The sequence below is a fragment of the Cervus elaphus genome, chromosome 23 (genome assembly GCF_910594005.1).
Source record: "Cervus elaphus chromosome 23, mCerEla1.1, whole genome shotgun sequence".
NCBI lineage: Eukaryota > Metazoa > Chordata > Mammalia > Artiodactyla > Cervidae > Cervus > Cervus elaphus.
This window is the reverse complement of record NC_057837.1, coordinates 10,872,382-10,899,168: the sequence shown is the minus strand read 5'-3', so window position 1 is coordinate 10,899,168 and position 26,787 is coordinate 10,872,382. Positions and strand designations below refer to the sequence as shown.

Below are 26,787 nucleotides of genomic sequence, written 5' to 3'. Positions count from 1 at the left end.
TTTTGATTTTAACTGAATTTTAATGTTTAAATCAATAAGCTGTAGTGTTTCAATATCATATGTAACACACACAGCATCAGAATTGAAAGGTCTTTACCTGAATATATTTTTGTGGTAGGCCCTCTCCATGACTTTCTAGACAACTGGAGTTTGAGGCAAATTCTATGACAGTGGTCCCCTTGTTTCACTTGGCATAGCTTCTAATCATATTATTTGCAGTTGTATCATGCTACAGGTAAAACAATTTTATTAGTAAACTCTAAAAAATGTTTTCTTGTGATAATAAATATAATGTGTAGATATGTCAGGGATATAATGTAGATATAATGTAGATATAATGTGTAATATGTAGATATGTAATTTCCTTGGTTCTGTCTTTCCACAGCAGAGATTGGAAACACAGCGGACGAGTGTTACAGCTTGCTTATAGCTCAGAGTTTTATTCAGCAAGCCAAGGAAAGTACACCCTCGAGGTGTGAGAGCAGGTCGATCCCAAAGGCGACGCCTCGATCCATCTTGGTTTCCTCTTTTTATACATTTGTCTCTTGCCCCTGTGCCTGCCCTATGGAAATTGGCCTAGCCAGGGGGGCTGTTTTTCCCACCTGAGGTTCTTACTCTGGTCCTCAGATTTTCTTTTGTTCCACTTTTGCATGCTTTTTGCTTTCTTAATCTTTTATTTTATTTTCATTTATTTTTATTAGTTGGAGGCTAATTACTTTACAATATTGTAGTGGTTTTTGCCATACATTGACATGAATCAGCCATGGATTTACATGTGTTCCCCATCCTGATCCCCCTCCCACCTCCCTCCCCATCCCATCCCTCTGGGTCTTCCCAGTGCACCAGCCCTGAGCACTTGTCTCATGCATCCAACCTGGGCTGGCGATCTGTTTCACAGTTGATAATACACATGTTTCAATGCTATTCTCTCAGATCATCCCACCCTCACCTTCTCTCACAGAGTCCAAAAGTCTGTTCTATACATCTGTGTCTCATTTTCTGTCCTGCATATAGGGTTATCGTTACCATCTTTTAAAATTCCATATATATGTGTTAGTATACTCTATTGGTGTTTATCTTTCTGGCTTACTTCACTCTGTATAATGGGCTCCAGTTTCATCCATCTCATTAGAACTGATTCAAATGAATTCTTTTTAATGGCCGAGTAATATTCCATTGTGTATATGTACCATAGATTTTTTATCCATTCGTCTGCTGATGGACATCTAGGTTGCTTCCATGTCCTGGCTATTATAAACAGTGCTGCGATGAACATTGGGGTGCACGTGTCTCTTTCAGATCTGGTTTCCTCGGTGTGTATGCCCAGGAGTGCGATTGCTGAGTCATATGGCAGTTCTATTTCCAGTTTTTTAAGGAGTCTCCACACTGTTCTCCATAGTGGCTGTACTAGATTGCATTCCCACCAACAGTGTAAGAGGGTTCCCTTTTCTCCACACTCTCTCCAGCATTTATTGCTTGTAGAGTTTTGGATAGCAGCCATCCTGACTGGCGTGTAGTGGTACCTCATTGTGGTTTTGATTTGCATTTCTCTGATAATGAGTGATGTTGAGCATCTTTTCATGTGTTTGTTAGCCATCTGTATGTCTTCTCTGGAGAAATGTCTGTTTAGTTCTTTGTCCCATTTTTTGATTGGGTCATTTATTTTTCTGGAATTGGGCTGCAGGAGTTGCTTGTATATTTTTGAGATTAATCCTTTGTCTGTTTCTTGGTTTGCTATTATTTTCTCCCATTCTGAAGGCTGTCTTTTCACTTTGCTTATAGTTTCCTTTGTTGTGCAAAAACGTTTAAGTTTCATTAGGTCCCATTTGTTTATTTTTGCTTTTATTTCCAATATTCTGGGACTTTCTTTGTCTTTTAGCCACCACCATTTTGGACTCCTTTTTCCTATTCTTCCTATTCTAACTAACATTCCCATCTCAAGAGATAGGAGGCCCATTTCTTAGGGAATAGAGGCGTCAAGCTCTCTCTGGCTATTTCCTGCTGAGTTGGGATGGTGAGGGGCACTGGGCCTTCCCTTCTTGCTAGTCTGAAGCCTCAGAGTCCTTATAATGGTGTTCATCTAAGGGTGAGTGATGTTTTCCATGGTTGGGTGTAATTTTATATATCCTTTTTGAACTGGCATTGCATGTTGAGACAAAATGGGTTAAACAATCAATAATACATGGAGCAGTCCTAGGCAGCATCAATGATAACGGGGATTAGTAGGGGCATTAACCAACTCCAAATTCCCCATCCCCCAGAGAGAGATTGTAGCCACCCCGAGAGCTCTGCAGCTCCTTCTTTGAGATCCTGTAGGATCTGAACGTTTTTCTTGAGGACTGTGAGACTTTCTTTAACTTAGCTGGAGATATTTACCCAGAAACAACATGTCTCACTCAAGATGCTTCAAGTCCCTCCTTGTTCAGGGATCAGGAGATCTATCTCCTGTCTATTTTGGAGTACAGCCCCTGCCAAACAGTGTTGGCTCTTTAGAGCTACCCTGAGAAATCTTACCCCAGAAACTTAATTTTGGTGGTTATCATTAGAATGGCACTCATTTGTAGTCCTGAATAGGCATCTGAGGTCTCCCACGCCTGTTTTGCCCCCTGGTTCCTTCATCCTACAGAGTTTTGCATGGTTATGTATTCTTTTCCACCAGTCGGGTACTCCTATCCACTCTCAGCTAGTGTTCTGCATGCACTTCTGTGCCTGAAGGTATATTGCTGTTGTATCTGTGGAGAGAGATGTACTCCACGTCCACCTCTCCTCCGCCATCTTGCTCTCTCCTCTTTCGGGATATTTTAAATAACATTTTAAAACGGTATTTCCAAGCCAAGGAAACATGCCTTTGCTTTTAGATTATTGACTATTCTTAATGGTGCATTTCCATCAGATTGGGTTGGGCTAATCAGGAATTCTATAATTGGTCTTTGATTTGTTGGTGATTGTTCAAACAACTTTCCAAAATACAAATTAGCCCACGAGCAGCTCCAAATACCACCACAAGAAACAATCTTTAAAAATGTCCTGAAGATGTATGCTTTAGCTGCAGACAGGACACACACACCTATTATTGTTGAAAATGCACTTGGTAACACAGGGTGGCCTAGCAGATACAATGCCTCAATCGTTTTTCAGTTTACTGAGGGCTCTGAACTGGAAACGAACACATAGGAAATGTGAGCAGAAAAGTCAAAGGAAAACCCTATACAAATGACAAGATTAATCATGGCTATGGAATCGAGATTGACATTCCAGAAGGCCATATAACCCATGAGGCCCATAATCACAGAAGCAATTGCAAAAGTTACCTACAAGGAACACAGCGGATGAGGAATTAACCATAAGGAAACAATGAACATTGCTGTTGATGCAACAGTCACATTTTGAACAATGTTTTCTAATATTGCAGAATACTGATCCAAATATATGAAAACCTGGTTGTATACCATTAGGGGAACTTCACACTTCTTGGCCATGTCTCGGAACTGGTGTAACATCAGTTTCTTATTGGTTGAAGAAGACATACTCATGGTTTGAATGAAGGCCTGGGAACAAATGATTTCCCGTGATGATGTAATATTAATGTTATACAGAAAAAGTGGAAATTCCTTTTAAAAAGTGCATTTATTGCTTAGAAAAGCTGTCTTATCATATATCTTGATGGAGGTTTTCCATATATTATATATATTCTCATAACCAAAACTCTGTAAGATTTTTATATACATACTCACTGTTTTCAAAATCTGCCAGACATTTTTCCAATTTTTTATCCCAGTAGTCAAGAATCTTAGTAATGATAACCATAACCCTGGGACCATAACTTGAAAAATAGTCTTCTTCTACATTACAATATTGTGTGGTGTAAGAGTCGTCACTTACCAAATTTCGGAGGTCTAAACCTTCCTGCACTCAGAAACACCCATATACACTACTTATGATGTACGAAGTATAGGAGCACTGCAAAAAACTTGGACTCGGTGCCTGTGAGAAAAGGACTAAAATATTCTCTAAAGAACAGATTCACTGCATTCCATATGTAAAATAGATAGCCAACAGGGATTTGCTGTATGGCTCAGGAAACTCAAACAGGGGCTCTGAATCAACATAGAGGGGTGGGGTTGGGAGGGAGTTTCAAAAGGGAGGTGATATTTGTATACCTATGGCTGACTCATGTTGAGGTTTGACAGAAAATAACAAAATTCTGTAAAGCAATTATCCTTCAATAAAAAATAAATTGAAAAAGGAATAGATTCATTGGATGGATATAAGCTTTATGTTCATCTTGGAGAAAATTACCTGGGAGGCAAAAGGACTTTTTTAACGAGGAACATTTTTGGTCAGGAGTTTCCTGCTTCTTCAGCCACCATAGACAGACTACTTCTCTTTTACCATCCATGGCCATAAATGCTCCAAAACAGATGATGTTATGAAAATAACAAGGGAGCAGGATTGTTCCTATATAAATGCAAAAGTATTGTACGGACCTGAAAGAGGTCAGGTTCTCTTTATTATTATGAGAGAGGTCATAATTCCTTTATAGAAGGTCAGGACATTGGTGATGGTGGTGATTGGAATGGATACTGCCACTTTTGAATAGACATTGGACATTGGCTTATACTATCCGTGAGGCTGGTCTTCTGGCAGGCAGAAATCATGATAAACATGTCATCGACTCCAACACCTGTTAGAGAAAGAGACAGTCTCCGCATTTTTTAAACATCCCTTTAAAATTAACAAGATCAACTCAAATGGTTTTCTTTGCCTATCAAGGTCTCACTGATCTTGCAGTGTGCTTGTGTGAATGAATGTCATGTCCTGTGCAAAGCAAGTGATGAGTCCTGCACTGGGGCTTTGTGGTGCCTTATAATGACTGAAGCCAGACCCCAAAATGGAAGCCTTGTCAGGGTTTATATACCGACTTCCCAATGCCAAGAGGCACCCAACATCCCTGCGAGGGGAAGAGCCAGAAATGGGCGATGCGCCTGGACCAAATTTTCCGTTCTTGGTCACCTTTTCCTGGTCTCTTTGATCATTCCATAATTGCCCGGGGAATTAGAACTACTAACCTAACCTGTCGGATCATAAACTTTCAAGGGACTTGTGATCCATGCCGTTACTCTGTACTTTTACTTAGACCTCAAACTATATGAATGGAAGCGCCTAGCCTTGCTAGGAGCTGGAAGTTACAAGAGCACGTTTGGGAGCAAGGCGGAGCTCTAGTTCCAGGAACGTCTCTCAGGCTAGAGGTCATTCTCTTGGCTGGCTGCCTCAAGGTCCAGAGTCCTAAAGGTAAGTCTTTGTCATGGCTGTGCCTCTGATCTATGTGGGTAGAAGCCTTGCTGGTGACCATGAGATTTTTGAATACACAGATCGGGAATTGCAGGATCTGGTCAGCTTGGAATTGTGGTGGGCTTCCTTTGGTAGTGCTAGCTCTTAGCAGACCAGAGAAAGCTCTCTAACAGCTTGTGTCTCAACTCCCTAGATATTGCTTTTGTGGAATCTGTGGGAATGAACTGGACGGATTGGCCCTAGTAACTTGAGGACCGAAATCACTTTTTCCTCACTGGCTGACCCTCCACTCCCCCTTTTGCTATCACATATACTGGTGTGGTGACACTCAGAAGAGACATCTTGGATTTTTTGTTCATCTCTTTATAACGCAAAGCTTCTATTGTGGTCAGGACTGTATTCGGGAATGTGCACAGGCACATGGAACATGGATGCTTCCCCTAGAAAACTAGCTTGGGAAACATTCCAGGAAAGCTACTCTGCTCCACCCCAGGTGGCATCAGAGGAGGAACGACTATCAGACAAAGGTCTTAATGGTGAGGAACTGGACATCAGTCTGGGATGCCATCAGGTCTACCCTGGTGCATCTCCACCCCACCTTGGTGGTTGAACTGGGAGCGGCGGATAAGTCACCTGTGTCGGTAAGGGACAGACTAAGTCCAACCAGGGAAGGAAAGCTTCGGTGGAACGTCTGTCTACAGCCCCATCTAGAGCAGGGAGGGGCACCTCCGGTGGAAAGAAGCCACGGCTGTGGATGCTGCTTTTTTCTCTCTTACAGATGAGAGCTAGCAGATCCAGAACCACCTCTTTAAAATGGTTTTTTCAAAACGGGGATAAATTTGATTCCCAGAGTTTAACAAAGACATGCCTGATCTTTTTCTTTGATACCGAATGACCATGGTATCCTTTGGAAGATGGGGAAGACTTGTCGGCTGAAGGGTCTCAATTATAGTATTGTTTTACAATTAGATCAGTTCTGCAGCAAACAAGAGAAATGGGTAGAAGGCCATATGTGTTGCTCTGTATCTCGCTGCGAGACATGCCAGACTTATGTCCTAAGGGTGCAAATTTTGGTGTGAAACGTTCAGCTGCCTCCTCTTCTCTTACTTTGCCCCTGTATCTGGGGCTCCCAACGAAACAGGCTGAGTCAGGGCAGCCTTCCAGAAGGGGTTGCCTCAGTCTCAGTAGAAACTGAAACAGTCCCAATTCATAGAAGCCTTTACAGGACTAACTTTATGGCCTTACTTGGAGAGATGTAACGTATGTCTTGGGACAGATGCTGACTCCTGACTCGAGAACTTGAGTTTTGGGAGAAGCTACTACTTTTGGAGATGAATGGCTTAAGCATGAGACATGGGGAAGGAGGGAACACAAAATAGCCCTCCTCCCTCCTGGGAGCCAAGCAGTTCCCATGATGAGCCAGACTGTGACTACAGCATGCCTAAACGAAGGTGGGATCAGAACCACTTTGCCAGGTGTATTCTTGAAGGACTCAAGCGAGTGCACACTAAGACTTTAAGCTATGCTAAGTTGGCTGACACAGAACAGGGAGAGAAGAAAGCTCCTGATAAATTCCTAGATAGACTACAAGAGGCTCCCTGCAAGTTTACTGACTTTTATCCCAAAAGTACAGAGGGAGGAATAATCTGAAAGATAGATTTCTCACTCACTCAGCTTCAGGTATCTGTCATAATTTATGAAAACAAGCGTTTGGACCAAATCAGTCTTTAAGATACTGTTACAACTGGCTCAGATGGTATATCATGGTAAAGAATACGGGGAGGAAAGTAGGGGAGGGGGAAACTGGCAAAAGAATGAAGCCCCAACAATGGCTGTTAGAGCCACTCTGAAACAGACTGAGGAAAAGTGCCCCGAGTAACCCAGGTGAAAAGGGGTGGACTTGTTATTACAGTGGAAAGGAGAGGCATCTCAAGCTGGATTGCCCTCAAGCATCTAAGCTGCACCTGGCTCCATGTCAGGTCTATAACATGACCACACCTGAGGAGAGATTACCCTCTGAGACATAAGCCCCAGGGGTTGGACTCTCAAGGCAATCAGGACTGAAAGTGCCTGGCGGTCCCTACACGAGCTCCCATTCTAATTACACCTGTGGAACCCTGGGGATTTATAACTCTGGGCGGGGGGGGGGGGGGGGGGTGGGGTGGGGGGGGGGGGGGCAATTGATTGCTTTTCTTCTCGACACTGGGGCAATTTTCTCTGTGCTCACTGAAGCCCCTCGTCTGCTTTCCTTCCAATCCACTACTGTAATGGGACTGTCAGGATGAGCCAAATGCTATTATTTCAGTCATCTTTTAAGCTGCAACTGGGGCTCCGTGCTGTTTTTCTCACGAGGTTCTGATGGAGCTGGAGTCTCCCTCACCCCTTAAAGGAAGGCATATACTGAACATGGTCCAGGCCTCTGTTTTCATGAATGTGGAGCCTTCTTCTTTTAAGTGAACAAAATGTAAATCCTAGAGTATGGGCTGGTGGAAAAACTGTGGATTGAGCACAAAATGCTGTTCCTGTTGTTATCAAGCTCAAAACCCCTCACCTATTTTCACATCAAAAGCAGTATCCACTAAATCCTGAGGTTAAGGAATGCGCGAAACCTTACTGTACTGGCTTCTCACGATGTAAGTGGGATCTTAAAGTCTAAAGTTCAGAGCAACAATGTTCTGTCTTAAAGTTACTGTAACTCAAGGGGTGTCAAAAGTTCTAGGAATAGAATATTACATACCGTGTTCCTGGAGACCCCAACCTTCAGGAAAGGTTGAGAAGGCTAATGCCGTTATTAAAGGACATCCATGGAAGCTAACTCAGGAAACCCAGGACAGTTGGTTTAAAGTTTTACCCATGACTCCAACGAGGGCTTGAACTGCCTCTAAGAAGAAGGGACTGTCTCTATGAGACTGTTTTCATGCACAGATATTGTCATACATCCGGAAACCTTAGAATTAACTATGTGCCTCAGCTTTCAACTTTTCAACCTTCTCGTCAGGGAAAGGCATTGCATGGTGGGTTTCTCCACTTCAAGGAAAGGACTTTCTTCAGCTCTGCAAATACCTGCACTGACACCAATTGTATATGATGTCTCGTCTTGATCTGATGACATCTAACAACCCTAAAATGGACTGATGTAACTATGGCTATAATGTGACTTTTAATTTTGATTATGTTTTAACTTGGTTTGATGGGTATTTTGCCTTACATCTGTAACTGTAAAATGGGGTTTGTTTCTAACCATCTGTAAGCTTCTAAGTTAAAAATGGTTGTCCAGGCTCTTACAAGTGCCGCAGCCTCCTCCAACTATTACTCAGGGCCGCTGGAGCAGAGACCCTCAATATGACGGTTAGGAGAATATATTGCCTCAACAACTTAGGGACAATGCCCCTCAACAGCAGGACATAGTTATGGAATGAAAACGATGGCCCTTTCCCTTGGCAACATGATCCTCCTAAAAGAAATGGGGGGAATGAGAGAGTCAATTCCTAGGTAGGTTGATGAAGACGGCCAGGGTCCCCAAGGAGGAGGAGGAGGAGGAGGAGGAGAAAGGAGTCCAGAGCCCTCGATAAGGAGAAAGGGATCTGAGGCTCCCAAGGAGAAAATGACAAACGGTCTTTTCTACATTGCTTTGTCTTAGTGAATATAACAATGCATCTTGCTTGAGGACATGTTTCTCCTCAACAAGAACCTTCTCATTAATCTTGTCATCTTAAAATGTATATTATGGGAGTGGGTCTGGTCAGATCTTTCTATTGTTCATTCTAATCTTGTTCATTTAAGATGTATGTTGTGGGAGTGGGTCTGATAAAAGTATATAAGGTCTTGATAAGACTAGCTAGGGGGGCACTCTGCCTCCCCTTCTGATGTCTATGTCAGAAGCTTTCTCTGTCCCTTTTTATACTTTAACAAAGCTCTGCTACACAGAAGCTCTTGAGTGATCAAGCCTAGTCCCTGGTGGAGAAGAAGCTAAATATTCTTCTTTGGAGATCACGAATTCAACATCATTCACCATAAGCTATCATACAATTAGCCTGTTCTTGTTTTTTCCTATTCTAAATCACACTGAAATGAACATCCTTATTCTATTTTGGGAGCACCCGTCCAATAATTAGGACGAATTCCCAGAAGTGGAATTGGCAGGTCAGATTCCATTTTAAATTTTTAAGTCTTTTGATTTGTTGCAAAGTTATATTTTAAATATGTACCAATTTACAAATTTCCCTCAGCAGAATGTGTGTTTATTTGCATACAACCTTCCCCAAACCTTCAGTCTTGCTATAATATTCATTAATCTAATAAAAAGAAAAGGTGTCTCACTTTTGGTTTAATTTGCATCCCTTGCTTAATGGAAAGATCAAATATTTCTTTCTTATATTTTCAATGACTAGTGTTTTGGATTCTGTGTGTGTTTGTGCATGAGGGTGTGTGTGTGTGTGAACTACTTGTCCATGTCCCTGGTCTGTGTTTTCCATTTGGGGTACTAGATTTTTCCAACTCTTAAAAGCACATAAGACAGAGGATGAGATGGTTGGATGCAATCACTGACTGAATGGACATGAGTTTGGGTAAATTCCCGGAGTGGGTGATGACAGGGAGGCCTGGCGTGCTGCAGTCCATGGGGTCACAAAGAGTTGGACATAACTGAGTGACTGAACTGAACTGAACTGAAAGGCACGTAATTCCATTTGATTTTCTTTTTCTCCTGATTCCTCATTGTGGATCTGTAGAGTCACCTATATATAACTATTTTGCCTAATCTAACACAATACCCTTCCTTTACCCACCCCACACCCCCACATACACAGTGTGCAGCCTCGTGCTTTGTTTTACTCACCTAGAATAAGAAATGGTGAATTTGCAACTATGATCACAAATGGCACTCCAATGTACAACATCAGGCCAAAGCAACTCACCACTGCCAAGGCAGCAGAAATGACTCCAAAGGCTGTGGCCCACATTTTGTTTCGTACACAGTCACACCTGTAAATTTGGAGGGAAAAGTCATGGAACTTGTGGTGGTAGCTTCCATACTGAAATTCCAGCAATTCATAACATTCTTGACTTGAACACCTCTTCAGAGGCCTCTTGCAGAATATTTCCCATACCTGCCTGCTGGAGAACTTTAATTTCCAAGCACTAACCCAGACCAACTGAACAGAAGATGGGGAGGCGGGAGGCGTGGACAGAAAAGTTGGGAATCTGTGCTGTTACCAAACTATACTGGTTGGTTCTTATGCAGCGAGCCAAACATGAATCCACCAACTGGACTTCTCAAAACCACAAAGATATACTAAAGCATTGCAAAGAGCTAATTCCACTCTGATCTTCAAAAGAGCGTGAATGGAAGTAAGCAGTATGAAAGTGCCCATGGCTAGGTATCTTTTCACCCACTTATGAGTCCAGTTAGCCATAAACACAATCCTAAATATCTCCTGTATGTCAAAGCTGGTTTAATATATATTGTGGCTAACAAAAAGAATGAAAGCCTTCGAAAAGATTTCTGTGGTTCTCCTCTGCTAGAGATGTGTGTCCTAGAAGAGAGGCTCTGTGTGCGTGTGTGTGTGTGTGTGCTCAGTCGATTCAGTCATGTCCGACTGTTTATGACCCTATGGACCCTAGCCCACTAGGCTCCTCTGTCCATGGGAATCTCCAGGCACAATTAGTGGGGTAGGTTTCCATGCCCTCCCTCTAGGGTATATTCCCCACCCAGGGATCAAACCTGCGTCTCCTGCGTCTCCTGCATTGCAGGTGGATTCTTTACCACTGAGCCACCGGGGAAGCCCCAGAAAGGTGGTTACTAATTATGAGAAAAAAAAAAAAAAAGTAACATGTACTCCATTTTGAATAACACCTTATGCTGTTTCTTGGTTGGACCAACAAAAATGGGAATATATACACAGCATTTTAAAAAGACTGAATTTAATACTTTAACTCCCCAACAAGCACAACTTTCCATCTTAAAATATTGACAACAGTCTCTAGGTTTCTGTTTTACTTCACTGCTAACTTCTTCAAAACAAATGACTGATAACTGCCTCTAGAAACTTTTAGTAGAAGAGTGAAACTAAGTTTGGTTTGAAGACTAGCAAAGTCAACTATGGAAGTGGAGCTACTGATTCCCAAAGAGCAAGAATATAACTAAGACCTTGTTCATGCAAGGCCACATTAAAATAACTAAATTTTCCTCTTATTAAAACAGCTATGTGTCTGTATTTCACTTTTTCTCAAACTGCTGGTGTTATCAGTTAAACTCAGGTCCCCAAATCAACACACACACACACACATACTCACACACACACACAGTATTTTGTTTTGATTACAGAAAAAAGTTTGATTACAACCAGTACTTTCTTAAAGCAACAACCTTGGTTTACAGGCGTTTAAGATAAAAGTACCACAGATGAACCTTGAAATCAGAAAGGTTAACAGGATAGAAGCTACATATAACATTTTTATCTCTATTCCCTCTTTCAGGTTTCTGGGTTGTTGCTATAAATTTTTCAGAGGATGGGGGGAGTGAAGTATATTATCGGCTAGAGGGATTATTTGACTTCGACTAGTTGCTGTGTTGACTCTCTAAATGACCTTTGTTTTAATGTTCAATAGGCAATGGAAGGGAAGACGTCTATATAGAACACTAGTGAAAACAATTGCAGATTTCCTAGTCCCCAAGAAGGACTTTGGTTAAGCAGTTTATTAGAATGACTTAGGAAAATCTTAGAACTTTAGATTCGTGCAATCCTGGAACATAGCTCTGCAGACTCTGATCTACAGTTTGTAGAGAAGTTGCAGAATCCATGTATCTAAAAATTTGTACATGTGATTCCCCTGCTCAGGCGGACTTGGGCATCACTGGCAGCAAAATGACCAATCAAAACAGTTCACTAGAAAAACAGAAACTACACATTGAAGAAAGCATAAATCAGGAGTTCCCTGGTAGTCCAGTGGTTAGGACTGCTTGGTGCTTTCACTGCTGGGGCCTGGGTTTGCCCCCAAAAAAGGCATCAATGGATGAAATGACGGATAATAAGCTATAATATATACATAATATAAACACCCAAACAATAGAAGGAAGTTCTTCCTTGTCAGCAATTATTTTAAATCTAAACAGATTAAACTTTCCAGTCAAAAGGCAGATATTGTCCGAATGGATAAAACAGCATGATTCAACTATATGCTATTTACAAGAGATTCCCTTTAGATCCAAAGACTTAAACAGATTGAAAGATAAGAGGAATGAAATAAATACTCCCTATGAATACTAACCAAAAGAGGCTAGGAGTGCCTATACTGATAACAGAAAACAAAGACTATTTGAAAGAAATTGAAAGGAAGGGAACACTTCCTAACTCTTTTGATGAGGTCCTGTTACACTGATATCAATTCAGACTAAGATATCACAAGGAAGCTACAGATAATACTTCTTATAAATACGGATACAAACATCCTCAACAAAATTCGAGCAAACACAATTCAATAAGCATATTAAAAGGAGCATACATCATGACCATGTGGGATTTACCCAGGAATGGAAGAGTGGTTCAACATGAGAGTATCAATGTAATACAGCACACTTTCAGAACAAAGGATAAAAAACCATATGAATCTCTCAAAAGGTACAGAAAAGGCACTTGACAAAACTCAATGTCTTTTCATGATAAAAACTCTCAAAAACAAGGAATGGAAGGAAAGTTCCTCAAAATTATAAAGGCAATTATGAAAACTGCACAGCTAACATTATACTCAATGGTGAGAAAAGGAAATCTTTCCCTCTAAGATCAGGAACAAGATAAAGATGCCCACTTTCATCAGTGATATTCAAAGATGTATAGAAGTGCTAATCAGAGTAATTAGGTAGGACGTTGAAATTAAAGAAATTCAAACTGGAAAGCAAGAATTTTAACTATATCTTTTTACAGATTATATGATCATATGTATGAAAACTCCAGTGAATCCAAAGGAAGCTACTCAAGTTAGTAAACAAATTCAGTAAAGCTGCAAGATACAAGATCAACACACAGTTTTCAGTTGTTTCTATCCATGTGCAATGAACGATCCCAAAAAGAAATGAAGAACATGATTTCCTTTGGTGTTTAAAATAATGAAGTACTTAGGAACACAGTTAACCAAAGAAGTGAAAGACTGGTACATGGAAAACTACCAAACATTGGTGAAAGAAACTAAAGAAGACCTAAATTAACGGAAAGACTTTCACAGTCCATGGGGAGGAAGACTTAATATTGTCAAAAAGGACAACCTCGCCTAAGGTGATCTACACATTAATCACAATCTCTACCAAAATTTCAACAGCTTTTTTTTCAGAAATGTAGAGGTCAACATTCAGATTCATATGGAATTAAAGGAGCCCTGGATATTCCAGAATAACCTTAAAAAGAAAAAAAGGAATGGACAACTGAGATTTCCAGATTTCAAAAATGTAACAAAGCTACAGAATTTAAAACAGAGTGGTACTACTATATGGACGGACATATAGACCAATGGAGTAAAACTGAGCCTCTAGAAATAAATCCATATATCTACAGCCCATTGATTTTTGACAAGGATGCCAAATCCAATCAACTGGGAAAGAGCAGTCTCTTCAACAAATGGCACTTGGATGACTGGATTTCGACATGTACAAGAATGAAGTTGGACCCCTACTTCACATCATATACAACTATGATTAAAAATCGCAACCACCTAAATATTGCAGCTAAAACCATAAAACTCTTGAAGGAAACAAAGTAAATGCACACAACCTCACTTGTTGATGGAAGCTTAGATATAACACCAAAAACACAAGTAAACAAAATAAAAATAAATAAGTTGAATTTCATCTTAATTAAAATCTTTGTACATTAAAGGGCATTATCAAGAAAGTAAAGAGATAATCTCCAGAGTGAGAGAAAATATTTGCAAATTATATAACTTGATAAGGATTTAATATCTACGACATCTACTCATCAACAACAGAAATCAACAACAAAGGGACAAACAACTTCACTAAACATGAACAAAGGTGGGAATTCCCTGGTAGTCCAGTGGTCTTTCACTGCCAAGGGCCTGGGCCCAAGTTCAAGCATTGGTCAGGGAAATAAGATTCTGCGAGCCTTGGGGCACAGCCAAAAAGAGGGCAAAGGACTTGAATAGACAGTTCTCCATACAGGATATGCTTGTAACCCCAGTCACTCAGCTGTCTGATTCCTTGTGACCCCTAACCACCAAGCTCTTCTGTTCATGAAATTTTCAGACAAGAATACTGAAGTGGGTTACCGTTTCCTTCTCTAGTGGATCTTTCCAGCACTGGGATCGAAACCAAGTCACTGGCATCTCCTGCACTGGCAAGCAGATTCTCTACCTCTGCGGCACCTGGGGAGCCCCAAAGAAGATACACAAATAACCAATACAAACATTAAAAAGATAATCATGGTTAGAATGTGGAGAAATTGGAAAACTTACACATTGCTGGTGGGATATAATATGGTGTAGCCTCTGTGAAAAATAGTTTGATGCTTCTTCAAAAAGCTAACTAGTGGATTATCATACAACCCACTAATTGCACTCCTAGGTATATACTGCAAAGAACTGAAAATGGCCTTAAACAGAAATGAGGACACTACACTTCACTGCAGCATTATTCACTATAGCCACAATGTAGAATAAGAAAGCCTTCCTCACCGAACAATGCAAAGAAATAGTGGAAAACAATAGAATGGGAAAGACTAGAGATCTCTTCAAGAAAATTAGAGATACCAATGGAACATTTCCTGCAAAGATGGGCTCAATAAAGGACACAAATGGTATGGACCTAACAGAAGCAGAAGATATTCAGAAGAGGTGGCAAGAATACACAGAAGAACTGTACAAAAACCTTTATGACCCAGATAATCACGATGGTGTGATCACCAAGCTAGAGCCAGACATCCTGGAATGTGAAGTCAAGTGGGCCTTAGGAAGCATCACTGTGAATAAAGCTAGTGGAGGTGATGGAATTGCAGTTGAGCTAGTTCAAATCCTGAAAGATGATCCTGTGAAAGTGCTGCACTCAATATGCCAGCAAATTTGGAAAACTCAGGAGTGGCCACAGGACTGGAAAAGGTCAGTTTTCATTCCAATCCCTAAGAAAGGCATTGCCAAAGAATGCACAAATGACCACACAATTGCACTCATCTACACGCTAGTAAAGTAATGCTCCAAATTCCCCAAGCCAGGCTTCAGCAATATGTGAACTGTGAACTTCCAGATGTTCAAGCTGGTTTTAGAAAAGGCAGAGGAACCAGAGATCAAATTGCCAACATCAGCTGGATCATCGAGAAAACCAGAGAGTTCCAGAAAAAAAAAATCTATTTTTGCTTTACTGACTATGCCAGAGCCTTTACTGTGTGGATCACAATAATCTATGGAACATTCTGAAAGAGATGGGAATACCAGACCACCTGAACTGCCTCTTGAGAAACCTGTATGCTGGTCAGGATGCAACAGTTAGAACTGGACAGGCTGGATCCAAATAGGAAAATGAGTATGTCAAGGCTGTATCGGAGAAGGCAATGGCAACCCACACCAGTACTCTTGCCTGGAGAATCCCAGGGATGGAGGAGGCTGGGGGGCTGTGTCTATGGGGTCACCCAGAGTTGGACACGTCTGATGCGACTTAGCAGCAGCAGCAGTGAGGCTGTATATTGTCATGCTGATTATTTAACTTCTATGCAGAGTACATCAGGAGAAGCTCTGAACTGAATAAAGCACAAACTGGAATCAAGATTGCTGGGAGAAATATCGGTAACCTCAGATATGCAGATGACATCCCGCTTATGGCAGAAAGTGAAGAAGAGCTAAAGAGCCTCTTGATGAAAGTGAAAGAGGAGAGTGAAAAAGTTGGCTTAAAGCTCAACATTCAGAAAACTAAGATCATGGCATCCGGTCCAACAACTTCATGGCAAATCGATGGGGAAACAGTGGAAACCGGGTCTGACTTTATTTTGGGGGACTCCAAAATCACTGCAGATGGGGATTGCAGCCATAGAATTAAAAGATGCTTACTCTTTGGAAGGAAAGTTATGACCAACCTAGCCAGCATATTAAGAAGCAGAGACATTACTTTGTCAACAAAGGTCCATCTCGTCAAGGCTATTGTTTTTCCAGTAGTCATGTATGGATGTTAGAGTTGGGCTGTAAAGAAAGCTGAGCACTGAAGAATTGATGGTTTTGAACTGTGGTGTTGGAGAAGACTCTATAGAGTTCCCTCGGACTGCACGGAGATCCAACCAGTCCATCCAAAGGAGATCAGTCCTGGGTGTGCAATGGAAGGACTGATGATAAAGCTGAAACTCCAATACTTTGGCCACCTAATGTGAAGAGCTGACTCATTGGAAAGGACCCTGATGCTGGGGAAGATTTAGGGCAGGAGGAGAAGGCGACGACAGAGGATAAGATGGTTGGATTGCATCACCGACTTAATGGACATGAGTTTGGATAAACTCCGGGAGTTGGTGATGGACAGGGAGGCCTGGTGTGCTGTGATTCATGGGGTCGCAAAGAGTCAGAAACGACTGAGCAACTGAACTGAACTGAAAACGTAGAAATATTTCAAGTGCTCATCAACAGAGAGGTAGAGACCAAACATCTGAGATCAAGGTATTGCAGGACTGGAGTCCGTCCAGAGATTCCAGCATCAAGTTCTGTCTTTTCAAGCTTCTGGGGTTCCAGGCATCCCCAGGCTTACAGCTGCATCCCTGCTATCTCTGCCTTCATCTTCATGTGGCTTCTCCTCTGCGTTGTGTCTCTCCTCTTTTGTCTCTTGTAAGGATGCTGTTAGCTGGATTGAGGGCCACTGTCACCCAAGATCTTCTCACCTCGAGATCCTCTACATCTCTGGAGACACTTTCCCCAGATGTAGTCCTGGTCACATGTTCTGGGGGGACACATCTTTTGGGGCCACCATTCAATCCATTTTCTATATATAAAGTAGCCCTCATTTTAGGAGATTACTAAGGTCACATATAGACTGGCACAAACAGCCTTGTCAGTGGGTTGTCAGAAGAATGAGGACGCTGGAATCACTTGGAATGGATCTAGGCCTGGCTTCATCAGGTGAGGGGGAAATCAGAGGGAGGAGAGCATCATGGGTCTTTTTTTGTTTCCAAAATACCGCATTGGGTTGGCATGTGAGATGCACCATGGGGGCATGGTGCGTTTTCCGCGCCTGATGGGGGTATTAGGCTTGGGCCAGGGCTGCGGGTGTCAAGGGGAATTAGTGTGGAGACTTGTCATAGGTTCTGGAGGAGGGGCTGACAGTCACTCAGGCACATGGAAGTGGGAGCCTGAGAGGCACAGTGTTTCCATGCCCAACTTGGGTCCACCCGCCCAAGTGCAGTAAAGCCAGTCTTCTGACACCAGGCTGTGGTGAAGGTAAGTGAAATGTTCATTGTAAAAGCAGCAATATGTAGAGGACAGATGGTTTGTGATTTAAAACCCCAAACTCCTTCAAGGGTTTCAGCAAAGCAATTGCAAAGGACAAGTGAGGGAGGGGGGTCACAGGTGTCAAGTTAAAAACATGGACAATGTGAGAGTTGCAAGTTAAGTTATATTTGGGCAAAATGAAGACTGTGGCCCAGAAGATAGCAAAACTGCTCCATAGAGAATATCTACCTGCTCCATAGAGGCAGGGGGGACAGTATAGATTTGATTTTGGTAAAGGAGGAATACATGCAATTGAGTGTATATATATATATATTTATATAAATATATATATTTATAGATATAAATATTTATATATATATATACATTTATAGAAAGTTTCTGCCAGTCTCATGAAGCTTCTGCTAGCCATGAGAAACTGTCATCACCATGAAGGATTTTAATGCTTTTCTATATGATGAGATACAGGAAGTGAGCTTATAAAATCACCTCCTGAGAATATCTACCTGAAGACCTGTCCTGCCAGTTCCCTGCTTCCCCAGAGCACAGAGTGCCTTATTTCTGCTCTCCACCCTGAGCTCCTTTCAGGGGATGCTGAAGGTCAACAGCCACAGCAGCACATGATTGAATCCTGGTAGAGGTAGATGGAGAGTGCCCATGGCAAGTGTCTGTCTGTAGCTGACACAGGGCATATGATCAGCTGGTACACAGTTCTCGGTTGATGGTAAGGTAGCACACAGTTAACATAAGTTTTTAGGCCCCAGTAGCTCCGGGGCAATGTGTTCATGATCACCAGGTAGTTAACTTCTTCCCTTTGGTGTCGGTTTTAGCATCTGTAAAACAACTCAGGAAGTATGCATCGGAGACCATTAATCTAGATATTTCAGAGAAGGGCTACAGCAGAGGATATAGGGGAAGGAGTCTGTCCTGGGAAAACCCCATAGAGTCCTTTTTGGTTACACCAGGTATCTGAGCTCAGCAACCCTGGAAGATGGGGCTGCCTCCTGGGTGTGGGGGGCATCAGGATCACAGTCCTCTGAGGGGCCGGTTAGCCCCCGAAGTGAGATGGGGATGCACTAGCTGTACAAATGTGGCTGGCCTGGGAGAGGGACCTGGGCTAGAAATGTCACTGGAATTATCACAGGGAGGAAGAGGAAGAGCCAGGTGGGGGAAAGCGGATCGTAACAGACTCCACGCAGGTGACTGTGGTCCTGATGGAAGCAGTTCAGTTCAGTTCAGTTGCTCAGTCGTGTCTGACTCTTTGTGACCCCATGGACTGCAGCACGCCAGGCCTCCCTGTCCACCACCAACTCCCGGAGTTTACTCAAACTCATGTTCATTGAGTCAGTGATGATATCCAACCATCTCATCCTCTGTCATCCCCTTTTCCTCCTGCCTTCAATCTTTCCCAGCATCAGGGTCTTTTTGCAAGAGTCAGTTCCTCCCATCAGGTGGCCAAAGTATTGGAGTTTCAGCTTCAGCATCAGTCCTTCCAGTGAATATTCAGGACTCATTTCCTTTAGGATGGACTGGTTGGATCTCCTTGTAGCCCAGGGGACTCTCAAGAGTCTTCTCCAACACCACAGTTTAAAAGCATCAATTCTTCAGTGCTCAGCTCTCTTTATAGTCCAACTCCCAATCCATACATGACCACTGGAAAAACCATAGCTTTGACTGGTCAGACCTTTGTCAGCAAAGTAATGTCTCTGCTTTTTAATATGCTTTCTAGGTTGGTCATAACTTCCCTTCCAAGGAGCAAGCATCTTTTAATTTCATGGCTGCAGTCAACATCTGCAGTGATTTTGGAGTCCAAAATATAAAGTCTGTCACTGTTTCTACTGTTTCCCCATCTATTTGCCATGAAGGGATGGGACGGGATGCCATGATCTTAGTTTTCTGAATGTTGAGTTTTAAGCCAGCTTTTTCACTCTGTTCTTTCACTTTCCTCAAGAGGCTCTTTAGTTCTTCTTCGCTATCTACTATAAGGGTGGAGTCATCTGCATATCTGAGGTTATTGGTATTCCTCCCAGCAATCTTGATTCCAGCTTGTGCTTCATCCAGCCCAGTGTTTCTCTTGATGTACTCTGCATATAAGTTCAATAAGCAGTGTGACAAGATACAGGCTTGAGGTACTCCTTTTCCTATTTGGAACCAGTCTGTTGTTCCATGTCCAGTTCTATCTGTTGCTTCCTGAGCTGCATACAGGTTTCTCAAGAGGAAGGTCAGGTGGTCTGGTATTCCCAACACTTTAAATATTTTCCAGAGTTCTTTGTGGTCCACACAGTCAAAGGCTTTGGCATAGTCAATAAAGCACAAGTAGATGTTTTCCTGGATAATGGAAGCAACTCTGAGCCAAAAGGAGAGGCTGTCAGGGGTTCAGCTTCATTCTCTCGCTCCTTTGCTTATCTGTAACTTCCCACTCCTATAGTGAGGAGCCTGGCTTGCGCCATCTGCTGTTTATCAATTTATTTCTCCTCTTCAGATTGTATGTAAGGTGGTTTCAGCACTGTTAGCTGCTACACCCTGGAAAGAACTCCATAAAATAAAGCCCACTGTTTATGGAAGCCTATTGAAAATAGGACACTGAAAGGTGAACTCCCCAGATTGGTAGGTGCCCAATATGCTTCTGGAGATCAGTGGCGAAATAACTCCAGAATAGAATGAATTCAGAGACGCAGCCAAAACAAAAACAGCACCTAGCTGTGGATGTGACTGGTGATGGAAGCAAGGTCTGATGCTGTAAAGAGTTATATTTCATGGGAACCTGGAATGTTAGGTCCATGAATCAAGGCAAGTTGGAAGTGGTCAAACAGGAGATGGCAAGAGTGAACGTCGACATTTTAGGAGTCAGCAAACTAAAATGGACTGGAAGGGGTGAATTTAACTCAGATGACCATTCTGTCTACTACTGTGGGCAAGAATCCCTTACAAGAAATGGTGTAGCCACCACAGTCAACAAGAGAGTCTGAAATGCAGTACTTGGATGCAGTCTCAAAAAAGACAGAAGGATCTCTGTTCGTTTCCAAGGCAAACCATTCAATATCACGGTAATCCAATTCTATGCCCCGAACTGGAATGCTGAAGAAGCTGAAGTTGAATGTTTCTATGAAGACCTACAAGACCCTTTAGAACTAACACCCCAAAAAGATGTCCTTTTCATTATAGGGGGTTGGAATGCAAAAGTAGGAAGTCAAGAAACACCTAGAGTAACAGGCAAATTTGGCCTTGGAGTACAGAATGAAGCAGGGCAAAAGCTAATAGAGTTTTGCCAAGAGAACACAATAGTCACAGCAAACACCCTCTTCCAACAACACAAGAAAAGACTCTACACATGGACATCACCAGATGGCCAACACCAAAATCAGATGGGTTATATTCTTTGCAGCCAAAGATGGAGATGCTCTATACAGTCAGCAAAACAAGACCATGAACTCCTTATGGCCAAATTCAGACTTAAATTGAAGAAAGTAAGGAAAGCCACTAGACCATTCAGGTATGACCTAAATCAAATCCCTGATGATTATACAGTGGAAGTGAGAAATAGATTTAAGGGACTAGATCTGATAGACAGAGTGCCTGATGAACTATAGATGGGGGTTCGTGACACTGTACAGTGTCAGGGAATGTTTGACGGGAGGATTCCTACGTGCTGTCTCTCATGAGTCCTTTGTCCCTCTTCAAGCGGAACATGACGCTGCTCCCAAGGACTGAGGTCATTGTGTGAGGCAGGCTTGGGTCTCCTTTAGTAAACATTCTCTTTAGGACAAAACTGCTTAGTCTCCTTCCCCTTTCTTGAGATATGGATTGTCTCCTGACCTTGTGACTAACATTACCCCTTGTTCCCTTGGTAACAGTTGCTGTACGTTTGGTTTTCTGATCTCTATCATTCCCGAAAGAAGTTTCTTGTACCACAGCTTATATATACTCATAGAAAAATCATTAAAGCACCTTTGCTCCATCAGAGCTTAGGTCCCCAGGTCTTTTTTGTCTCTCTCTCTCTTTTTCTCTTTTACTTTCTTATCGTCAACTCCGTACCACCAGGTTTCGGTCCATTAAAGGACCCCAACAAACAGGGACAGGGACACTGTCCCTGCGCCAAGGAACAGGGACACTGGTATACATGGCATATCGGGCGGAGTGATTCAGGGACCTATTGAGGTCGGTAAGCACTAAGGCATGGGTCAAACGGCTGGCCAGCCCCGTTATTTTTCTACTTTACTTCACCATTTGTTTAAATTTCAGGGACTTCTGGTTTCACGCCAATGAATAGAGGCTTGCCTTCAAACAGTAGTTGAACATAATCCTTAGTTTCCTGATAAATGCAGTTTTGATTTAGAAATTTGGCTCCGGGTCAAAGAAAATGTTAAATGAGCAGCCAAACAAGGAAAAAATATTCCACTTGATCTCTAGCCCCTATGGGCTCTTATTAAAGCTGTAATTCTGCCATTTCAAGGTACATTCTAGCCCTTCCAATATTCAGCAACAGACAGATCACTTATTACATAAATATAAATTAAATGATTAAACTTTACAAAAGGCCCAATTAAAACAATACAAAATATCTCAAAATTTTCTTCCTAGCCCTGCCCCGGCTGCTCCAAATGCTTCTCCTCTGCCAACAGTCGCAACTCCAAAAGTCTCTCCTTTGTTGGAACCTAATGAAAAGTTATGCTAATTTTTAAACTAGATCAGAAGCTGCTATTTCCTGTACTGTAATCAGAGAAGAAACCAAAAAACAGCTAGAGAAATTACTTGCTTATGAGAATGCAAATCAGAAATGTCAAAGAGCTATAGCTGCAATTTGTGAGACTAGGACTATTATTGATTATTTGAAGGCTTGTCACAATCTAGGGTCAAAAACTTTAAAAATGCAAATACTAGCTGAAACAATGGCTACTACCTTTTAAAAAGGGAAATGAAGGATGCTTTACATGTGGAGATAAAAACCGTTTAAAAAGGGACTGCCCTAAGAAGGCTAATAAAAAAAACCTCGAAAAATTTGCCCTTCCTGCCATAGAGGAATGCACTGGGCCAAAGACAGTAAATTTAAATTTGATACTGAAGGAAAACCTATTCCAGGAAACTCCAAACAGGGGACCTCCCAGGTCCCCTACAACAAAAACCAGGGGCAAATTCTATCTTTTCCCTCAAACCCTCAACGTCCAGCAGTGCTGCCATTAATATACCAGCCCTAAATGATTTTTTCCTTTACCCTTAAGCAGTCCCTTCTAGAATACCTACTGGACTTTTTGGACCCCTGCCCCCACAAACCTTCAGTCTTTTACTTGGCTGATCTAATTTGGCTTCTAAAGGAATTACTGTTCACCCTGGAATAATTGATTCAAATTATAAAAGAGAAATTCAAATTATGATGTCAGCTCAGATTCTATGGCGATTCAAAAGGGGGGACAAAATTGCTCAATTACTTCTTTTGCCTTACATTTCTATTAACTCCTCTCATAATGTACGGACAGGCAGATTTGGCAATACAGATCAAAAACAATCCTTATGGACATCATTGGTATTTAAATATGTCCGACCAAATATAAATATCAAAATTAATGGTAAAAGATTTTCTGGTCTCCTCGGCACTGGATCTAATATTATTATTATTTCCAAACACTTGTGGCCCCAATCCTGACCTATACAAAAGGTCTCTTGCCAAATTGCAGGAATTTCTCAAACCAAAGTACAAGAAATTTATCAAAATATTCAAATCTACCCATATGATAGAGCAAAAGGCCAACCTACAACATTAAGACCTTATGTGATAGGTGCACCCTTAATCTAATAGGAACGAACTTACTTATGCAATGGCAAACTCAGATATACATTCCACATTTTTCCTAGGGGCCACTGCTCATTTAACAAACAAAACAATTACTAAAATAACTGGGGAAAATTATGAGCCTATTTAGACAAAACAATGGCCCGTTATGAAAGAAAAATTACAAGGCTACTAAAGAACTTATAAACACACAATTAAAGTTGAACCATATTGAGGAATCTTGCTCTTTTTGGAACTCTCCTATTTTCGTTATAAAAAGGAAATATAACAAATGGTGTCTCTTAACAGAGTTTAGAAAAGTTAATTCTTTTATTAAACCTATGGGTGCATTGCAACCAGAGATCCCATCACCTACTACTATTCCTCAAAATTGGCACATTATTATTACTGATTCACAAGATTGCTTTTTTAATATACCTTTACACCCTTTAGACCGGGAGAGATTCACTTTCTCTCTCCCTTATCCTAACCATATCGGGCCTCATAAAAGATTTCAGTAGACTTTGTTACCTCAAGGTATGCTTAAAAGTCCTGCTACTGCTCCTGCTAAGGCACTTCAGTGGTGTCCTACTCTATGCGACCCCATAGATGTCAGCCCACCAGGCTCCCCCATCCCTGGGATTCTCCAGACAAGAGTACTGAAATAAGGTGCCATTGGCTTCTCCATAACAGTCCTAGTACTTGTCAGAATTTTGTAGCCAAGGCTTTACTTCCTATGTGACAGCAATTCCCTCATGCATATATCAGTAATAATATACTATAGCTACAAAAAGGAGAAATGATATTTTTGACACTGAATGGCTATGATATTCTTTAGACTCTGGAGAAAACTGATTAAAATAAAATCTTTTTTGAAATTGCAAAACCGGTTCTTCTTGCACGTGCAGTTAGGAAAAGGTTAACTTGTTAAAATATTTTTTTGGAGCTCCAGTTCTGCCTGGGAAACAAAAATAGGCCTAAGAAAAAACCTTAAGTTAACTCTTATCATGTCCTTGGGATGCACAGCCCACTCTATCTAGGACTCCAGCCATTAACAAATTGGTGGAGCTCAAAATAAATAAATAAAACAAAAGGGTATTTTAAATTTCAAACGGAGAACTATGCCTATGTATCTAAAATTATCTATGTCTCAACGTATGTCTTTGTTTCTGGATAATATAAAGTTAATAAGCTCTATTTAAATTCAACTTCACATGAACTGAAAAGTATTCAATATTAAATATAATGTTTATTTAAATATAAATATAATTTAAATATAATTATTTGTTAATCTAATTAAGACATGTCTTAAGTCATCAACATTATATAATACTTTTGTTATGCCTTGGTTTGGGGTAAACTACGTTTGTCAACAAAAAGGTAACTCTTTATATATATATATATACACAAATATATAGATGAGATGAAAACTTTTAGATAAGCTCTATTAGAAATAATTATATTTTTAATAGAATAATCTATTATCTATAATCTAAAACAATCTCTTAGGATTGAAGTGACTTAGGTTGCTGGAGTTGTACTGAACTAAATAGTGGAAGTTTGTTAAATGGCTGGGTCATTTCCAAATGAAGTAGGATTTTGAAGCATTAATTGCTGAACATTGGCTTACTCTTACAAGGGGTTTTTCTTGCAGAAGAGCTGAAGATTTTGAGCTGTTAATGAATATAAATATATATTTGTATAAGAATGGATATATATAATATAATATGATTTGATAAATATGTTCAACGGTCTATAAAATGCTAACATACAAGACATTTCATGGTTGCTATAGAAAAGTAAAATATATGCTTTTAATAGAAAGATATAAGAAATGGCAAATAAAATGATGAATACAAAAATATTTTTTTAATTGTTGAAACATATATTATAGAATAAAGTAATATTTGCATAGGCTTTGCTAGGCTAGTTTTTCATTGTCGTTCTAGCTACAGCAAATGTCCTTTCTCCAAATTAGGCCGAATTAGAAACAAAAGAAAAATTCTGGGAAAACAATATTTAACAGAATTAACTTTGGTCAGCAGATACATTCAGACTGCAAATATAATAGAAAATGCAGTTGGAATGCTTGGGTGGATCACAATGAAAACCACAAAGTATGATGTGTTTATTTGAAATAAACATTGCATTTGTTTATTGTGCTATCATATTTTGTTTTGGCCTTTTAACTTTTAGGGATGTTTAGTGCTGGAATTTTAGAAGGGCTTGTGACAAATGAAGAAAAATTTTATGGCAAATAGATGTAACTCATTGTCCTGAACTTTCTTCCTCTTCCTTCTTACATGTCTCAATCAATACAAATTCTTCTTTTCTAGGGACAACACCTCTCTAAGGTAAGACTACACAACATGTTATAACCCACCTATCAACTTACTTCACAATAATGAGAACACCTAATTCTATAAAAACAGACAATGACTCTGCCTATATTTCTAAGCAGTTTAAACAATTTTTACATTCATTCTCTGTTAAACAGATTGCAGACATTCCTTATAGTCCACAAACACAAGACATGATTGGACAAACACATTACACACTGTAACTGCAAATAAAAAATTAAATAAGAGGAAATACACAGGAACACTTTTGTCTTCCTTGTCCAGAGCAAACTTTACTAGATTCTGGTGTAATGTAGTCTTTAAGCCTATAACTATTGTTGGTGTGACTTTATTTCTGTTTCCAATCTGTAAGATTCTTAAAGCAGGGTGAGAATGGCATAAAAAAAAGACACCATTTCCCGAATGGATTATTTGTTCCTAAGAATATCAGAAATGTGGAATGTTCACCTTCTTTTCAGGTCTGTCTTGAAAGTATAATCATCTTCTTTAACACACTGAACAGTGAGATTCAACAGTTGCTAAGCTGCATTTCTTTTTCAAGGACAAGGTCAAATATATTCGGATGTGAGCAACATTTCATTTGTCAAGTTGTTCTGCATCACCTTTTCAATAATTTCACTTAGGAAAAAATATTTGAATGGTTATTCCTAATCCTTTGCCCCAAATAACACAAACCACAGCCAAATACCAAACAGACTTCTGAATGATTTTTTTCTTTTGGACTGAAATATTTCCTAAGAATGTTTTCATCATTATCGCTTTCCTTTCTTTTTATAACTATTGTTAATATAGCCCTATTTGTTTTAAACTTTTTAAACTTACCACAAAGAGAGGTTTTGACAAAAGCAAAAAACAAAAAACAAACAAAAAAAGGAAGTTTTGAAACATTAAAGGACACCTCCTTTCCTTTGCCCATTTGATATCAAGACAGGTTAACTAATCAAGGGA

General features: G+C 40.7%; 3 protein-coding genes and 1 pseudogene across 4 annotated transcripts in view; 1 reads left to right on the top strand and 3 right to left on the bottom strand.

The window, feature by feature from the left end:
- The window catches only part of LOC122682154 (ninein-like protein), a 705,741-nt gene that overhangs the window by 77,033 nt on the left and 601,921 nt on the right, over positions 1-26,787 (bottom strand). The gene's annotated exons all lie outside the window — the stretch shown is intronic.
- Positions 1-26,787, top strand: part of LOC122682160 (ankyrin repeat domain-containing protein 26-like) — a 371,465-nt gene that overhangs the window by 126,452 nt on the left and 218,226 nt on the right. The window lies entirely within an intron of this gene.
- The window catches only part of LOC122682180 (ninein-like protein), a 333,523-nt gene that overhangs the window by 218,979 nt on the left and 87,757 nt on the right, over positions 1-26,787 (bottom strand).
- LOC122681733 lies at positions 2,918-17,270 on the bottom strand (annotated as a pseudogene).